Raw genomic sequence first — 18,011 nt, 5'->3', positions numbered from 1 at the left:
TTGTTTTTCTGGTCATTAAAGGTCCATTCTACGGCTATGACCACGATGCATATGAAGAAAGTGTCATGGAGGATTGTTTAAATGAAGGTATATATGTATTCTTATATATACTTACAATAACAAAATGACATTCCTATCAATACATACTTTCAAGTTACGTACTAAATTTTTACTTGAACATGAAGTACACGTAAATTAGGAAGAGTTATACAATTTTTGAGTCGGTTTTGGGCTTGTTTTGTCAATAGTTTCAGTGTTTTATATCCACTATACAGAAGAATGATGTTTTTATGTGCAAAACATTTACTAGTGAGGTAATTGATTTTACTTTGAGGAGGGAAATAACAATTTGTCCATCTTTGACTATAGCAAACCTTCTGTTTACAGTCATTCTGATTAATTCCATATAGTGTATGGCAAGCTTTTGGAACATTAACGTGAAAATCAGAAAGTATTGTTTTTGCTCTAGTCATAACATTGCCTAATGTATAAATCTGTGAAATATGGTATTAAATAGGAAATAGAATTTTACTTGATAGTTCATCGAATGTGAGTTGTTCAATTTCTTTTATATATGTGCATGTCATGTAATTATCTTGGGCACCCTAATTATTTACAGTTTTGTCATCACACAATATGTTCTTTTACCTACAGATAGTGATGACCATGGAATATACGAGTCTCAGACCAACTACAATCCGTTCAATATCCACATGGGACAGATGACTGTTTATCGTATGAAACTAAAATGCAAGTGTAAAACCAATGATCCACGTTTGCAAGATGCACATTATACGTGCAGTAGAATTTTGCCGTTTGAACAACAGGAATGGGCTGCTTATATGGGTACATATGGAAACAGTTATTTCAATCCAAGAAATAAGCATCAACCAAAGAAGGAGGTATAAAATGTTTTTAGATTGTTTGCAGGGTAGTATTAATCATTTACAATGATAAGGGAGTGACAGCAGTTCAAATGTTCTTCATGAGCCGATTTGTTCCAAAGTTGGCACATTACATTATACATATGCCTATCATATGTGCCACGATTGAATTAATATAACCGACTTTTTGATATTAAGATAGAAAATGTGAATAGTGTTTACTATTTAACATTTACTATTTAATGGACAAATCGGTGAGAAATGTATTCATCTCAACAAATAAAGCCATATTAAGGTAGCGAGAAGGGAAATTTTCGTTTTTTTCTTGATTTTTCAAAAATCGAAAAAACGTTTACTTCAGACATTGACACATTATCCCAGCTTTTCAAAATAGCAAAATTCGGGTAAGACGCTGCTTAAATTGATGTTTCAAATGCTAGCACAAATAACTACGGCTGCCGTTTCGCGGATATTTGCACAATGCGTATGTTTAGGACGGATTACGTGATAACATCTTATGTGCATACTCTGTTGTTGACGATTCTGATATAACGGGTGATAAGCTTCCTTTCGCAAACAATGCGTGTTTATCTAAGCTTCCATTGTCAGCATTATTATCAGTCTAGACTTCGTTCGAGAAACACGCTCATAACTTTGCACAACATTCTTTTAAATCGCTTTTTTATTTCGTTTTATTTTCTTATTCAATATTATATTTTACTAACCTATTTACTAACGCAATGCCGAGGAAAAGGAGAGCGAAGACGCCGATGACAGACGAGGCAAAGAAGATTCTGCGACTCAGTAGTGCGGGGTCTTATTATAACCAACCGCCCGAGTGGTTTGAATTCGACGATGAGGTTGAATTATCCGCCTCCACCCGAAAAATATTTAATTACGCTACTGATGACGACACCGATACATCCGACGACGACGAGGAAGCGAGTACGGGAAATCTGTTGCTCATCGATATCAGGCACATAAATAAGGCCAGCAGTACCGTTACTGTGTGCAGCGGATGCAACGAGGGGCACATGCGTCTTGTCGAAGACACAACCTCTCGACACGGCTGGGGCAGCAATTTGTTCTTTCAATGTTCTAGCTACAGCCGTCTGTCAGAAACTTTCCCAAGTTCCCCAAAAAACGGCCACATTTTCAACGTTAATCGACAGTCTGTCATTGCCGCCAGAGGGATAGGAAAGGGACGTCGTGCGCTGAGAAAATTCAGCAGTTACATGGGTTTGCCGTCTCCAATTTCTGGAACATGTTACAAAAAACACGTTGAAAGCATTTTAGAAATGGCAAGGGCAAAGCTTGAGGAAGAGTTTCAAGATGCCGCTGAAGAAATCCGACAGCTGAAACTTGGTTTAGAGGAGGAAGAGGATTTAGAAAACCCATCTCCGTAGATGGTTCGTGGAGTTCAAGAGGTTTCACGGCAAAAGGAGGACTCGTGACGGCAATATCTATAGACACGGGTAAGTGCATTATCGCCGTAATTTACGTACAAAATGCTTCATTACACATTGAAAACCAGTCCTTTGATGTTTCGCCTGTTTGTGTTGTGTGAGAAAAATGGAAATTATTTATAATCAATTTACCCAACATCAGACGAATGATCGCATGTTTCTCGAGACTTGGGTTGATTTAGTGCTCCGTGGAAACACTTTATTTAAGGTAGCGAGAAGGTTTTGTGACGTTTTTAAATAAAACATTCTCTGTCTGTTGTCTCGTTCAGAACAGTAATTTAGGTTATTTGTTATTTAGGTTGTTTGTGTCGTAATTATTTTCTAATAATTATATTATTGTGTGTCATCGTTATGTTTGTGTTTTTTGTAGGAAAGATCATTGATTCACATGTTATGGTGAATCATTGCAGTGAATGTGAGAAATGGGATGGTCCTAAATCGGGACCAGAGTACATGGAATGGTATCTAAACCACGAGCCCAAGTGTCAAGCGAATTACGAAGGATCTTCAAAACAGATGGAACCTTATGGAACTCAAACTATATTTGAGAGGTCCCTAGAAAAGTATAATTTCAGGTAAGAATTACAATGTACCATACGTGTTTTAGTTGACGTACCTCAGTGTCGTGAATTGTGAAAAAAACCTGTTATTTTGTTTTTAGGTGACGGGGACAGCACCGCTTATCACTCTGTCAAAAACACGTATGACGACATCGAGGTGAGAAAAGAGGAATGTATAGGCCACGTTCAAAAACGAATGGGGACGAGACCTCGTAGGCTGGTGGAGAGGCATAAAGGTATGAACTACTAGTAATTATTTTATTTAAAATAAGATGGTGGTATAGGAGTAGTACTGTTTTTAAATTCATATCTGATACTTCACTATGATAACCAATAAGACGAATTGACTTAAATTTGCATATTTCTCTGTGGTTTGTTTGTGTTTTAGGGGAGAAACTTTCAGATGGAAAGGGCCTGAGTGGTCGTGGGCGTTTGACGAAATCGGTTATAAATTCCATCCAAACATTTTACGGAATGGCTTTACGACATAACAAGGGTAAGAGCACGTCGTGAATTTAGTCACATGACTGCATTCCCGAAACAATGACAGCATATCATCACATCATACGTTCCCTACGATGTAATAATATTCAATCTTTGGGTTGTTTTTCAGGGAATGCAGAGGCGATGAGCGAAAACACCAAAGCAATACTTGCCCACTATAGCAATACGTATGAATCACCAAGACATCAACACTGCCCTACGGGTGCCGAGTCATGGTGTAAATACCAATCAGACCTGGTAACCGGAAAAAACACTTATCGGCCAATAAAGCAACCATTCTCCAAAGCTGTCGTTGAAGTGCTTCAACCAGAAATTGACGCCTTGGCGAACGTGAATCTTCTCAAGGGCACTGAAATGTGTTTGACGCAAAACTCAAACGAGTCATTGCATCATATGATATGGAATATAGTTCCAAAGGAGCAGAACCACGGAGTGTCTAGTATTAACGTTGGCATTTGTATGGCAGTGGCACACTTTAACAGCGGCATGGAAAAGTTTAACTGTCGACTTTACGAAGCGCTCAACCTTCCAGTCTCCGAATTTAGTCGACATGTGTGGCGCTCTATGGACAAAGAACGAATACGCGACTGTGAGGCAAAATCTACCAGTTCGGCAAAACAACGCAGAAAGTTCAACAAATACAAACACCTGAAAATGGTAGACAGATTCGAACACCAAGAAGGGCCGTCATATTCATCGGGGCAGTTCGTAACCGGGTCTATCGCGACACCGAAGACAACAAGAATACCCCCGATGTGCTTTGTGTGTAAAAAGCCAGGAAAAGGTCACCCAAGAAAGAGATGCACGCCCGAAACATAATATTATTGTGCTACTGCACTAAATACGACATATTAACGTTTTCGTTTTTTAATAATGCTGTAATAATTTTAATATTGCATATTAATAAAATAGTTTACAACAATACAGGAAACAATGGATGTGTTCATACCATATTTATTTTATTTTACAATTCAAATCCCTCCGATGCTCTCTACCATACTCGAAAAGTTGGAGATTTTTGTTTTTTCATCTCGCACAATTCCTGTTCTGGCTAGGTTTTGCAGTAACTTCTGATACAAACAATTTGTGAGAAAACAAAGTCCAGACTTTCTGTCATGCTTAAATTATATAATAAAATATAACAACGTATATACATCCGGGCTTGTTGTGGAGTTGATTCGTTAATTTTGTCGGCATTTTCAATTCTTGCACGTTTTCCTCGCGCTTTCCAACTGCGACAAAGCGATTATAATTAGGTCACAAGACTCATTGAGTTTGTTGTATCGAGCCCTGGATACACAGTGTTGGTATCGGTTATATGTCCTTTCTCTGAATTGAACCATGGAACTAGAAAGGTCCCTTATAACTGACATAGATACACTTCATTGTCGATTGCTCTAAACCCCAAATACAATCTAACGTCAACTACTAGTAGCAAATGACAATAAATTTGCGTAAATATAAGGGCCGCTTCCGGTATAATGAAGCACCTCCCCTTACCGGTCGTCGTGAATCAGATTGGTCTAGAGAAACTACTCTATAGGAATACAGATTTTTGCACAGTTGATAGGAACAGTTACATTTGTATTCGCGATTTTTTTTCGTGTCATGTCTCTCGAATTAATAGTATCATTTTTTTTTGGAAAATCACTCCTTTCTCAGTCCCGGGAAACATTCATTTAGTGTCGTGGCTATGTACCTACTGTACAGTCCAATATTTCATATCAAACACACGTAAATATTCGAGTAATTGTTTATTTCTATCAAAGGCAAACATCACGTAACATACAAGACATACATTTAAATATCGACAACAAAATCACTGTCAAAGACACATTTTAGAAACTCTGCGACGTCAACATACTATCACATACAGCGGTACAAAACTCTTGAATGGTTACGGGGTATGCATCCTGCAAGATGAAACAAATAATTGCCATAAGTTACTAAGACGCACATCGTATAATTGATAATATAACAGCAGAAAAGTAAATCACACGCAATGAAAAAAAGTTACCTTTATACATGTATTATTAAACAATTGCAAGACTCAATAATTTAAATTACGTTTATTACTTACTGGCCAGTATTCACCTTTTACTCTCATGGGCAAGACAGCTCGGACAAAAGATAACACAGTTGCAGGCAAAGTGTACTGACAATTGGGCGGGCCGACACTTTTTTCTGTGTAATAAAAAAAAATTATATATATTGACGAAGACGCATTCTAAGATATAATGTAGAACATTTACTACATACATATATGACATGTTTCTGACGAGTAATTAATTTTTAGTATTATGTGAAAACGCGAAAATGGTGAAATAAAATACTTACGTAGAGAGCGTGAGCCCATGTGCAGTAACACAGCCATCTAATTTTCCGTTGACATTGCCCTTTTAGTTTTCTATCGCTAGCAGTGTTTTCAATCCATTCACACACCTTTACGCCATCATAACTGCAAAATAAAAGAAATAATGTATATATTATTTACAAATGATATTTTTATCACCAAGTATTACATCAAGGTATAGCATTGATTCAGGCGTAGGCACAGTAAATACCAAGTGGTTTATTTCGACATCGACGTAAATATACGGTGTTCTGCGACTATTTTTATTTTTCCTCCTACAAAACAATATTAATAAAACAAAGTTGAGTGCCAAGACGCAGTTTGACCCGTTACACGCTTCGTTTGGAGTACTGAACGTATTCATAACAAATTATAATAAAAACGAAAGAACGTAACATCGATATCGCATAGTCATAAACGTTTTAATTGAAAACTGTAATCTTCATACAAATTTTACGTAACGAAATTGGTAATAGTTGTGCTATCCATGAGAAAGTCGTAACTGGGTGATACTTACCCAGCATCTTGTACTTCTTTCACCAATAATTCACGAGCAGCAACTAAAGAAGGGACTGTTTTATTTTTATTTTTGCTGCGTCTAGCTATGGTCTTCTTGTCACACTTTGGCGTGGCTAATTGTTTCTTCGAACATCGGCCATTTGGTTTCACCATAGTGTTATTAGATCGCTTATCAGAGGCACTTGAGAGATTATCTTGTTCGTAAACAGTCAGCGTGTACAGTGGGACAGTAATGTTTGTCAGAGGCTTATCCCTCGTTGTTCGTTTGCATAACAATGGAAGCCACGTCTGCCGAACGCTCCATTAGTACGGGACTCAAAATGCCAGCTGTTTTCTTCAATTTTCACGCTCGCGCTTGAAATTATTCGTTATCTGACACGCTTAATGAGTTCTATGATATCAGTGGTTAATACGTTTGGCATTTTTTAGTGTATATGTATAATAGTGCTGCCAATCTGCAGTGTTTTATTGTCTAAAATGGTTTTTCGCGTTTTTCTCGAGTTAAGGTTTTGAATGAGTACGACTCATTGGGACCGCCGTCAAATCAAGTGCGTTCGGACTAGGACATTCAAACTCGGACTGGCTGTTCACAAGATAATGACGGTGTGAAATATGTCTGGGTTTTTAAAAAAAATGCTTCGTTACAGAATAATAGTCTGTTAAAGGTGTCAAGTATGAAATAATTTGGGGACAAAAAAACAAACCTCTATAGAAATCGGAATAATAGGTCTCTTTATTATCGAAGACGCATTTCAATGTACTTGATTACGGACAATGCCTTGTGTAAATTTCACCAGGAAATTCCGCAGTGTGCTCTCGCAATCGTGTACTTAGTCATTTTTACAAGGTTCGCCATTTTTTATGTCACGTGGTAATTATGTAAACAATGACTGTCCAATTTGTGCGAAATTGTCCCTCTATACTTAGTCTTTCGAAATATATAAGTTAAATTACGGTTCTAAATGAGACAACAGACAGAGAATGTTTTTTTCAAAAACCTCACCAAACCCTTCTCGCTACCTAAAGTGCTGTGAAATGAGTGATAACATTGTACATCACAATGTGATGTTGACGCCCTCTATAACTTGATTATCATAATTACTCTCAAAAGCTCATATTTGCCACAAAATACATGTATATTAATATTTCGCTAGAAATCTAACGGAGAATGATTGGGCAGTGAGCGTTGCGCCATACATGTGCACGCTTTTCCCACAATTCAATTTGGCGGCAAATGCATTGCATACAGTTTTCAGTACGATATATGTCTAGTTCGTACAATATCCATATTTGGCGCATGCGTGTCACGACGACCACCACTCTTTAACCTTTTTTGTCAATCCTCATATGTCAATTGCCAATCGAAAATTAATAATAACATATGTATATATATATAAATTTGTAATATATTGACATTAATAAAAACTAAATGAAAGAATTATTTATCTCCTACTATGGTAGCATGTGTCTTTTTGTGTTGAGAGTGATCAATAAGTAGGTAAGTAGTCGTCTGCAATATCAGTCTTGTCCTTTTCTGTAAACCTAGTTTATTATACATATAATCATATCGGCTACATCGCAAGTGTACAACTATTTAATAAGCACTGACCCGCTACAATGGAACCCATAATCAGGTTTGCCAGAAGCCAGCCTAAAGAGTATGGTTGAGGGTATCTCCATCTAAAACACCCGAGGATTGGGTCCGTTCTCTTGTCCGCTCTTTGCTTTCTTATCTGAGAAAGAGTAGATATTTTGTTGTAGATATCTACAACCACCTATATATGTAGACTGTGGTAAATTACAGGACTGTTCTTGTCTTCTGCATAGCAGATAAATACACTTGTACATGGTATCATGCTCTGACTGGACAGTTCAGTTGCTCGGCTCATTAAACAGTGTTGGACAAGAATGGTGTCAGAACATTTATATTTTGCTTTTAAAATCCATTTATTAGACTTTCACGTAGGAGCTCAGTATTTTCTGGAGGTTTGCTGCCTGTATTTTAGCACACAACATTGCCGGTTAGAACGTTCTGGTACGATATAGCAACAAAGTCACCCCTGTCTAAAATTATCAAGATGACATCAATCTAGGACATTCCTTGAATCTTGATAAATCTTGAGGAATCTTGATATTAAAGCGTACTAGGTCGCTCACATCAGACAGTCACTCAAGTCAACGCAGTTTGTCTACTAGAAACGAAACGAGAGATGTACAGGAGCTGCAGTGGTAGACCGTCGATTGTAGTAATCGGCCGGACTCAAGCCAGATGCTAAAATTTATCATGCAATTTTATTATGCGTACTTGTTTAAGGGTTAAGTATGTTTGAGTGGTTAGCGCGTTCACATTAATATTCGTGTGTATGTTATTAATTGCTATGCAAGTGATTTTGTATAATTATCTAGTGATGACTAATAATATTTAATGAAAGTAAATATAATAGATAATTGCCACATACGCATACAGTGTCTCTGGTATGACTTCACTTGAAAAGAGAATAAGATTAGCATGAAATTTACGCCATTGGCAACACTCAATCTATTGTGACCCAACATTCCTATGACAAGTACAAAGAACTGTGAAGATTTGTGAAGTAAGTTCTGCTATTTCGAACAGCGTTACAACTGATATTCCAATCCACAATCCCAACGCACCACCAATGTCAGCAAACAAACCGATGACCTAAAATAGACACAGTTCATAGGGTAAATAAATTGATGTATTCTCACTAAGAGTTTTTAGTAATTATGCAAGTGCAATTAACTCACTAAGATATCAGTAAAGATTAGCAACCAGTATAACATTATGTTAAGTAGGGGGATTGGATTATACTTGACTCTATTAGTTGAGACAATTTTAAACGATTATATTGATATATATAGATGTATACGATTACCTACACCATATGCTTTCTCTTGGGATACTGTTTCAATATGTAGATTGTCAAAGTAGACATGCACTAGACCAATGTTTTGCCTGTTGAAAAGCGTACAAACGAAGGATAAAATATCTAAAATTATTGGTCATCGAAATAATACAGTCTTTGTGTAATCAGATGTTATGACACAACAGGATGTAAATATGAATCATGCTTATTCAGCGCATGGCTAAAGAATACAACATGTTCATTATGTTTTATTAATCGCCGCCAACTACACATGGGAATGTACTCTTGTACACGTACGCTTATTGGACGAGAGCAGTCATGGGGAATGATATAAATCACAATATAACACTCAAATTATGCAAATGACAATGATAATTAACTCAAATTCATCAGCAGAAGAAGACATGCAAACACGTAAACAATTGTCATCAGTCGGCTGGTGAGTATTCAAGGCGAATTTGAATATCGTAATGTAATATTTTGAAAGGCCGGTTCTTGGCAAACTTTCTAGTAACAAAGCAACACAAATGACGCAAACACAACCAGGGAGTCAGCAGTTGGATCCGCAGGAGTTTGCAGACGGGTGATATCCGATCTTCAAATGCCAGATCTCGAAAGCGAAGCTCGAAACTGTGTGGGAAACGGTACGAATATAGATCGAAAACGCAAAAAAAAAATATGATAAATATCGTCATCTACAGTACCGTTAAACACATCGATGAGTGATTAATGCTGGAATCACGTTGTATAATTTAAAATTTTCGATAAATAATTGTCAAAGAGACAAAACTTCGTATATCCTCAAATTGCAAATAATACGAAATATGAAATTGAATTACATGATTGCAAACATTGGAACGCGCCATTAATATCCCCATAATTGCAGATCCCTGCAATACATGAGAAATGTTTACGAATTAATATCGATTATCTGATTAAATTATATATAGTAGTCTGTAACTTGGATTGCAATTTGTAAGCGTCTTTTGCAGTACCTCTCCCACCTTCGCTGAAATTTATTAAAAAATAAACCAGCTAGTCTACTAATTTAAAAGTAACATACAGGTTATGAACACAAGATTTCATCGAACGGATTGAGTGTAAGTGTATATGGTAATCAGCACTGAATATACAGGTTTAGTCCATTTAGTTTAGTTTAAAGGTGGAATCGGTGCAGCAATATAACATTTACAACTCGTTGTCATACTACAATACCTTATGCCAGATGGTGTAGTAATAGACCGGGTTTTACCATGCATTGCATGCAGCTGGTGTAACAGACGTTCCTGTTAAAATAATAAATATGTAGCGGGGTATTCCTGTAATTATTTACCATGGATCAGTTATAATAGATTCTACAGATTTCATCATTGCTGGTGAGGACATTTAGTGAAATTTCATGGATATATAATGTTGTTTTTAATTATACTGCTGCAGGAATACACAGTCGAATAACGTGGACGAATGTCACTGCAATATCCATTAGTTTCTACTCAAGTAAACATAAATATTGCAACATTATATCTTTTTAGGAAAAGGGCAGTATAAAACACTGCTTTTCGCGATGAAAACATATTACATCAATGAAAATATATGAGCATTAAAATGTTTATGTAATCGGACTTCTGATTGAAAGCATAAACAATTATTAGTGATACAAGTGATTTTCATTTTTCAGAGGCATGGCACATATACTTAAATTACTTACAGTGTAATTCTCCGACGGCCAAATTGACTGCGATGCAGTCAACCTGTAACTGTATCGACTGGAAAGAAATAAAGACCATGAGAACAATGAGTAGAGACGATTTCCGTTTTTGTCTCTGGACCGCGGAATTCTTCATTTAAGCAATTACAGTATCACTTGTAAATGTAAATTGGGTGACAAATACCTACCCACAAGGCTCTGGACATTGACACCCCAATTTGCCATTCTCATGTAAAAAGTTCACCAGTTGGTAGCACATATCTATTGTAAGTAAATTGCATAAGTTAAATTGCATTTTCAGATAGCTACAAAGCGGCAACGAGGACGCCAACCATAGTTAACGGCCTGCTAAGGGTTGAGTTTTTAGTGAACGCCAGTGGTTCATGAGAACCTATTCAGAAAAACTCTCCTTTCCCAGTAAAACGGTAATGTTTTGAATAAGAATTTCTAGTAAACGGGCATTGTTGAAAACAATGAAATGAGTACTGCCACAGAAAAAGTGCCATTCTAGTAAACGCTGACCAAATTGTCCTTATCTAATATCAAAACAGTGGATATAAATAATGATGATGTACATATAATGCATGTGCGGATTACAACTATTTAATTGCCAATGAAACTGAGAATTACAGTAATTATCACTTGCCTTGTGTTTGGTTATGAATATTGCACTTATTGAATGCGCTTAGGGTTATTTCATCCACGCAGCCACACTTGTCGAGTAATACCATATTTAAACACTCTTTCTCACAAGCCTTAAAACACACAAGATAAACAGCATATAATTTCATAATTTTCCATTTTGTATCAAATATATTGGAAATATTTATATAATTTATATATAATAATAATTTCATTCAATTTCTTTAATAATTTTTGGGTTTAATCTTACGTCCGTATCAATTTTCAAGGAAAACGAAGATGCAAAAAAACGTTGTAATGCATTTGCTGTGAGCTTAGAATGTAAAACCATTTTATTTAGAAAATAATAACTCACCAAGTTGAATCAAAACTAGTGATTTTCTGTTCCATCAATTCTATTATATTTTCATGTTTTTGATGATTACATTGTTGTTTTTGTGTAAATTGCAGCGATGCAGTTTAGTAATAATTGGAATAACGCACTCGTCTGAACAATAACGGTGGTATAATAATAATAATAATAATAATAATAATATAACCACATACCAGAATTGAATATGGATAATGACCATATGGTGTTGTTTCTTCTTCTGTGCAATTGTCCCATGGATATTGTAGTTTAGTAGTTTCCGTCTTTAAGAAAAATCATTAATGATATCGTGAATCATCTCCAATAACCAATGAAAAACAGTTATTCTAGGGATCGAACATCCGGGAATTTTTACAACTTGGCATCCACAACCGGTTAAAACAATTAAGGTTGAAAAAATCTGTACTTTGGGCCAGTTATTGATACTTTACCTAACAGTATAACATGATTACCCCCAACATGTGCAAAATATATAGTGTATGGATCAACTATCAAACTTACCACCGAAATTCCAATGGATGTCTCATAACCAGGTATAACACTAATTGACTGGTCTTCGGGAAAAGGTTGATTGTTTGGGTTATGTACCGATAACACAAAACCGACCCCCTCAGAAAATAGTGTTAAATATTCGTTCTGCTCAACAAACAGTATCACTGTCAATCCTAAGAAAGAAACATCGCACGTGTCAATGTACGCTATTCAATATCAGAATACCACTGATAGATGTAAATTAGTCAGTAATACGTTTTTATACATAAAAGGCATAAACAATAAGACGGGCATCCTATGTTCTGCTCGCACAAGCACTTCGAGCCTCGTTCTGAGTTAGCAAATTATGCTTGGCCGCCTTCTCGTACGTACAAACAAGTGCCCCACATAAATAAGATTTTGCAGTGTAATATATTGAATTATCGTGCAGTCATAAGATAATTATATATTTGAACGAAATATTAATTAATTATTGGATCACTATGAATAGAACTGTATAGTGTATTGGATTCTCCGACTACAATACCTAGTGATAATGAGAATCAAATTCGTCTATTCTGTATGAAAACCATGGTAATATGTTTATACAATATACAGTATAACATATGTTATATAGACACGCGTTCATCTTATATTTTCTATTCATAGTGTCTCAATGATTTAAACGTTGAAAACAGTCCTTTCTAGCAACATGGAATTATTATGACCATGAATAATCAACTTCACAAGTAGAAAATTCAATAATAATCAAAATAGCACAATTTAACCCAAAATTACCAACATTTTGAAAATCAATACATAACTACGTATTACTAGCTCTGTTATCGGGACAACTTGGGGATAATATTATTTCTTCGATCAGATCATATGTTCGTGATATGCATTAAAAATATCCATTTTTGGGGGAGATTGTTTGTCCAGTTTACTGACATACGGGCGTTAGGGTGCTTTATAGAGTCAAATATTGATTTGCAATGATGGCATGTCAAATTATAAGCGACGATCATGGCCCTGAACACTATGAAATATATTAAAATGCATATATGACTTGCAGCAGGTCGTTTGTGAGTTCATGAGCGAATGCTCGCTTATATTTCATCATCGGCGTATTTAAAAACCGGTCGCTGACGCCCGGCACATCGATGTCCCGCCTCGGACATATCACTATCATGTACATTAATCTAATAGAGCTCGATAGTACTAATCATAATATGTTATTTGATTATGATTGTTATTATATCGCAATGTTTCAAATAGTGTGACCTACCGTATCGTTTACCACTTTTCGAAGAAGTATATAATTCTCTGTTTTCATTAGATGGGTTGAAGGTGAAACAATTTCCATACTCATCATTTTGAAATTCTATGAAGTCACTGAAAGACGAAAATGTTCACAGGTTTACACGATAGTCCAGTCATTTTGTGGATGAGCGTAATGTATGCTATGTATTGGACGTATTTAAATGATACAAAATTCGGTGACTATTGAAATAGTCAGTACGATGGAGTAATTATGACGTATTTAAATGATACAAAATTCAGTGACTATTGGAATAGTCAGTACGATGGAGTAATTATGACGTATTTAAATAATACAAAATTCGGTGACTATTGAAATAGTACGATGGAGTAATTATGACGTATTTAAATGATACAAAATTCGGTGACTATTGAAATAGTCAGTACGATGGAGTAATTATGACGTATTTAAATGATACAAAATTCGGTGACTATTGAAATAGTCAGTACGATGGAGTAATTATGACGTATTTAAATGATACAAAATTCGGTGACTATTGAAATAGTACGATGGAGTACATTTTATACACAATATATCAGATGGTGAGCACATACGTATTTTATGTATATTCGAACTTATATACATAATTTAAGCTATTTAAAGAGGATATTTTGCGTAAGTGTTAAGACTAACAAACAAGTTTTGAGTCGTCACCTGCACGTGCAGCAAGCGTCAATAGCATGCTATTGTTTACGATTAAGCGTCTACCCATGAGTCATCGTGTGTTAGGGTTGTTATCTTCACTTATATTAGGATTTCATTACCTCGCGTGTGCAGGTGCCGATCCAAACGCTTTAACATCACATTTGGAATCCCTAGAATACTGGGAAACGCATGTTACATTACCTTGATTGACATTCATGCGTTAGATATTGACATTGCAATATCATATCTTCTTGCTGGTGTCCATATTTGGCAATGTCTTCAACTGGTATACTGAGTACGTCCCGGATGTCAACTGCCGGGTTATATGCACTCGCCAAAATAATATGTTTCATAGATAACTGGGTTCCATTCTGGATCATGTTAATTGATATATTGGTGTAGTATTTTTCTTTGAAATTGGCGAAGAGTTCGAGATCATGTGTTATGTCCAAGAACTGTGTAAACCATTCAGATTCAGCAAATACGTCGCTATGATGAAATGTGTCTAGAACATTAATACATTTTAATGTTTTACATGATTTTTTTTTTAGGAATGTTTTTCAGATTTTATCACCTAACTACAGTGGAGGTCTGCCAAGTTTGAGCGAAATCCGCTCAGCCAAAAAATCACACAAGAACTAATACGTGAAGACACAAAAAAATACACACACAAGTGATTTTAAGGGCAATCATAGTGGAGCGGATCGCACTGCTGTCTACAATGGTTGCGTCGAGCGAACATCTAGGTGTCAACAAATTTGCGGTTCGATGTAGTCGTGGGCACGGTGCTGCTCGATAACCAACATTTATTCAGAAATAGGTTTATTACGATGTATAAAATATATCAAATTCTCAAAAAAATAAAGTATGAAAAAAATCTTATGCTGCAGCTTGCTGTATCTAAAATAGTAAATTGTTAGTTCCAGGGCACATTAAACTTCTAACTACTAAACAATTGACTAGCATTGTTTTGATCAGATGCGAGCCACGTAAATTGTTTTGGGACTTAACTTTTTAATCCGATAAACAGCCGATCGACCTTACGGGACTACAATGTAATAACGCGATATTCATTTATTATTCCATCAAATAACGCGAGATAGTACGAGATGTACACAGTAATATTTGGGTCGTAGTTAATTTTTTCTTAGGGAAATACTTTTCACAAATACGACAAACATATGCAAGTTATTTCTGTATTTATTCTTCATGTTTCTATAGTTATAAAAAAGAAGAGATATGATTCAAATTCATGCTCTAATAAAATATCAGCTTTTTACTGAATATTAAATAGATCATCAAAAAAATCTACCGATTTGAAACGACAACGATCGAAAGGTCAAAACACTCAGATTTCATTTCCGGTTAGACCTGAAAGTATTCACCTGTGCATTCGGCACTAGAATGTTATTACGGTGTTATTGTCATTTCTAATCAATACTCGAAATTACTGCTATGGCTATGATAACAATAACCCCGCCGAAGTCGTGCACCACTCGATATAACACAATCTATTTTATGTGCTCATAGTTCGTGCAGTATTTCATGGCATACTGCTTGATAATTACCTACCATAATCACAGTTCTGTTCATCATCGCCACCACTACAGTCAACAAATTTGTCGCATTTCTCATAAAGTGGTATACATTTCGCAGGCGTGTTACCATCCAAAAATACACCAGATGCGCATTGGTATTGAGCAGGACACACTGATAAAATTGATAGAATAAACATTTCAACTGACAATATAATTATATTGACATGAAATGACAATTACTTGCATTCCCAACGCACTTAATTAAAACGACACTGTCGTCTCGCTGCGCGCGCGCTTTCCTATTTTGTGTGAACAGAAATGTATTTTACACGTGCAGTACTCACATGGGACCCATATCGAAGCCGACGCGAGCGACAACTGCGGAGAACCACCTTCGTACTATCCCGAACATTGCGGACCTTAACAGAAAGCATAAGTTGCGCACCAGAAAGCCGCGAGTTGTCGGGTGTGTCACTAACATGGAGTAAACAATGAGCTGCACTTACATTCTGTGCAGTTCTCTTCGTCGGACTTATCTCCGCAGTCATTCCAACCGTTACAAAGATTATCTATGTCAACACACCATCCTCCTTTGCACTGGAATTTATCATCAGGACACGTGTCTGAGAAAGTAATACAATCTTCATACATGCTGTGTTTTTATTATGGCTTCGTAATTTGCCAAGGGCAACAATTGATAGGCAATTTTCCCTTTACTGCGATATCTCGCGTAATGCGTGAAAGACGCGAATCGAACGTTTTCTACAATAATTGAATGATTTAATGTTGAACTTCAATTTCTCTATTTCGGAGTTCACTGATCAATTCCCATATTCCTGGAATATGTCGCTGCGTTATCTCTACTTGATCTATATTGACCATCATCAAATAGCTATAGCAAGTTAGAATATAGCGTTGAAATATCACAAAAAAGTTTCGCGCTTGTCGAATCCCGCGTGATGTATTGACGCCATTATGTCCTTTTATTTTGTTCTGTTTTTACGTTCGCAGTAAACAGTCTATTTATGATCTATTAGTTCATGGTTTTAATTTATGCAGAAAAGCTGGAAATAAGGAAAGGACAAATCATGACAGAAAATAAAATAGAATGAAATCAAAACAAAAATATTATTGAATAATTAATTCATGCGTGAACGTTTAATTGATACAGTATTATTTTCATTCCACTATTGACAACATTGACAAAACAATCACCCCAATATTATACGTATGAGAGTGATTTCATGTCGCTCGCATACACTGACTACATGCGTACATACATTCACAGTAGATCGACAGTCTGAGTTGTATATACAAAACATGCATTATGACGTAATTATTCCCCAAAAACTTACGGTTACAATATCTCTCGTCGCTCCCATCATTACAATCACCATAACCGTCACACCACAAGTCACTCTGTATAAATTGTGTGCTTCGACATTGGCTAATTCCATCTGGAATGTTTTCTATAAAGCAATTGATATGTTGACAGATGGCATTTTTAGAACTGCCTGAAACTTTTTCTGATACTGTTGATTGATAACAATATATTAGTATTTTTAAAGAAACCCTCCACATTTGAAATAACAGTAAAATAATTAAAATACAGTAAAACAAGTCATGAATGACATAGCCTTCACTAGTTGTCATTCTAAAGTTGCATGGACATAAATTGGCAAACATGATTTCTATGGCATTTTCAAGTTTATTGCACTCTCCATCCAGGTCAGCATTATTCTCGGCAAGGAAACCAGATAGCACCAAACAAGTACAACAGGTAAAATGACAAGGAAGTATACAAATCAGATCTGCAAATATGTAGAGTCAGTGTTGTGTCTGTTTGGATAAACTAGTTTGTGGCCATTGGATTAGTTTCAATATCTCTAATAAGGACAAGACTACTTCTCATACGACAATGATACAAATAAAGTGCAAAAATCCAGAAAAATATTATCAAGTTTTTATTATCATACATTAATATTAACAAATCGTGTGAAATTGTATGTACAGAGAAACAAATATTTATGCTTTGGTTGACAGAACTTCTCAAAGTAAAAAAAAAGGACCTGCAAAACGTTATACAATTGTCAGATACGCAGTGAATAGTACCGGTATGTTTTTGTAATACATGCAGTTCCA

General features: G+C 35.9%; 1 long non-coding RNA gene across 1 annotated transcript; it reads right to left on the bottom strand.

Moving 5' to 3' along the window:
* Positions 1-5,155: 5,155 nt before the first annotated feature.
* Positions 5,156-5,586, bottom strand: LOC144343327 (uncharacterized). Its single transcript, XR_013418940.2, has 2 exons — positions 5,495-5,586; positions 5,156-5,327 (listed from the first exon to the last, which is right to left on the bottom strand). It is a non-coding gene; the product is annotated as an uncharacterized LOC144343327 (long non-coding RNA).
* Positions 5,587-18,011: the final 12,425 nt, after the last annotated feature.

The sequence above is a fragment of the Saccoglossus kowalevskii genome, chromosome 5, assembly GCF_978046115.1.
Source record: "Saccoglossus kowalevskii chromosome 5, keSacKowa6.1, whole genome shotgun sequence".
Lineage (NCBI taxonomy): Eukaryota > Metazoa > Hemichordata > Enteropneusta > Harrimaniidae > Saccoglossus > Saccoglossus kowalevskii.
Note: the sequence above shows the minus strand (reverse complement) of the source record. Positions and strands in the feature narration are given on the sequence as shown.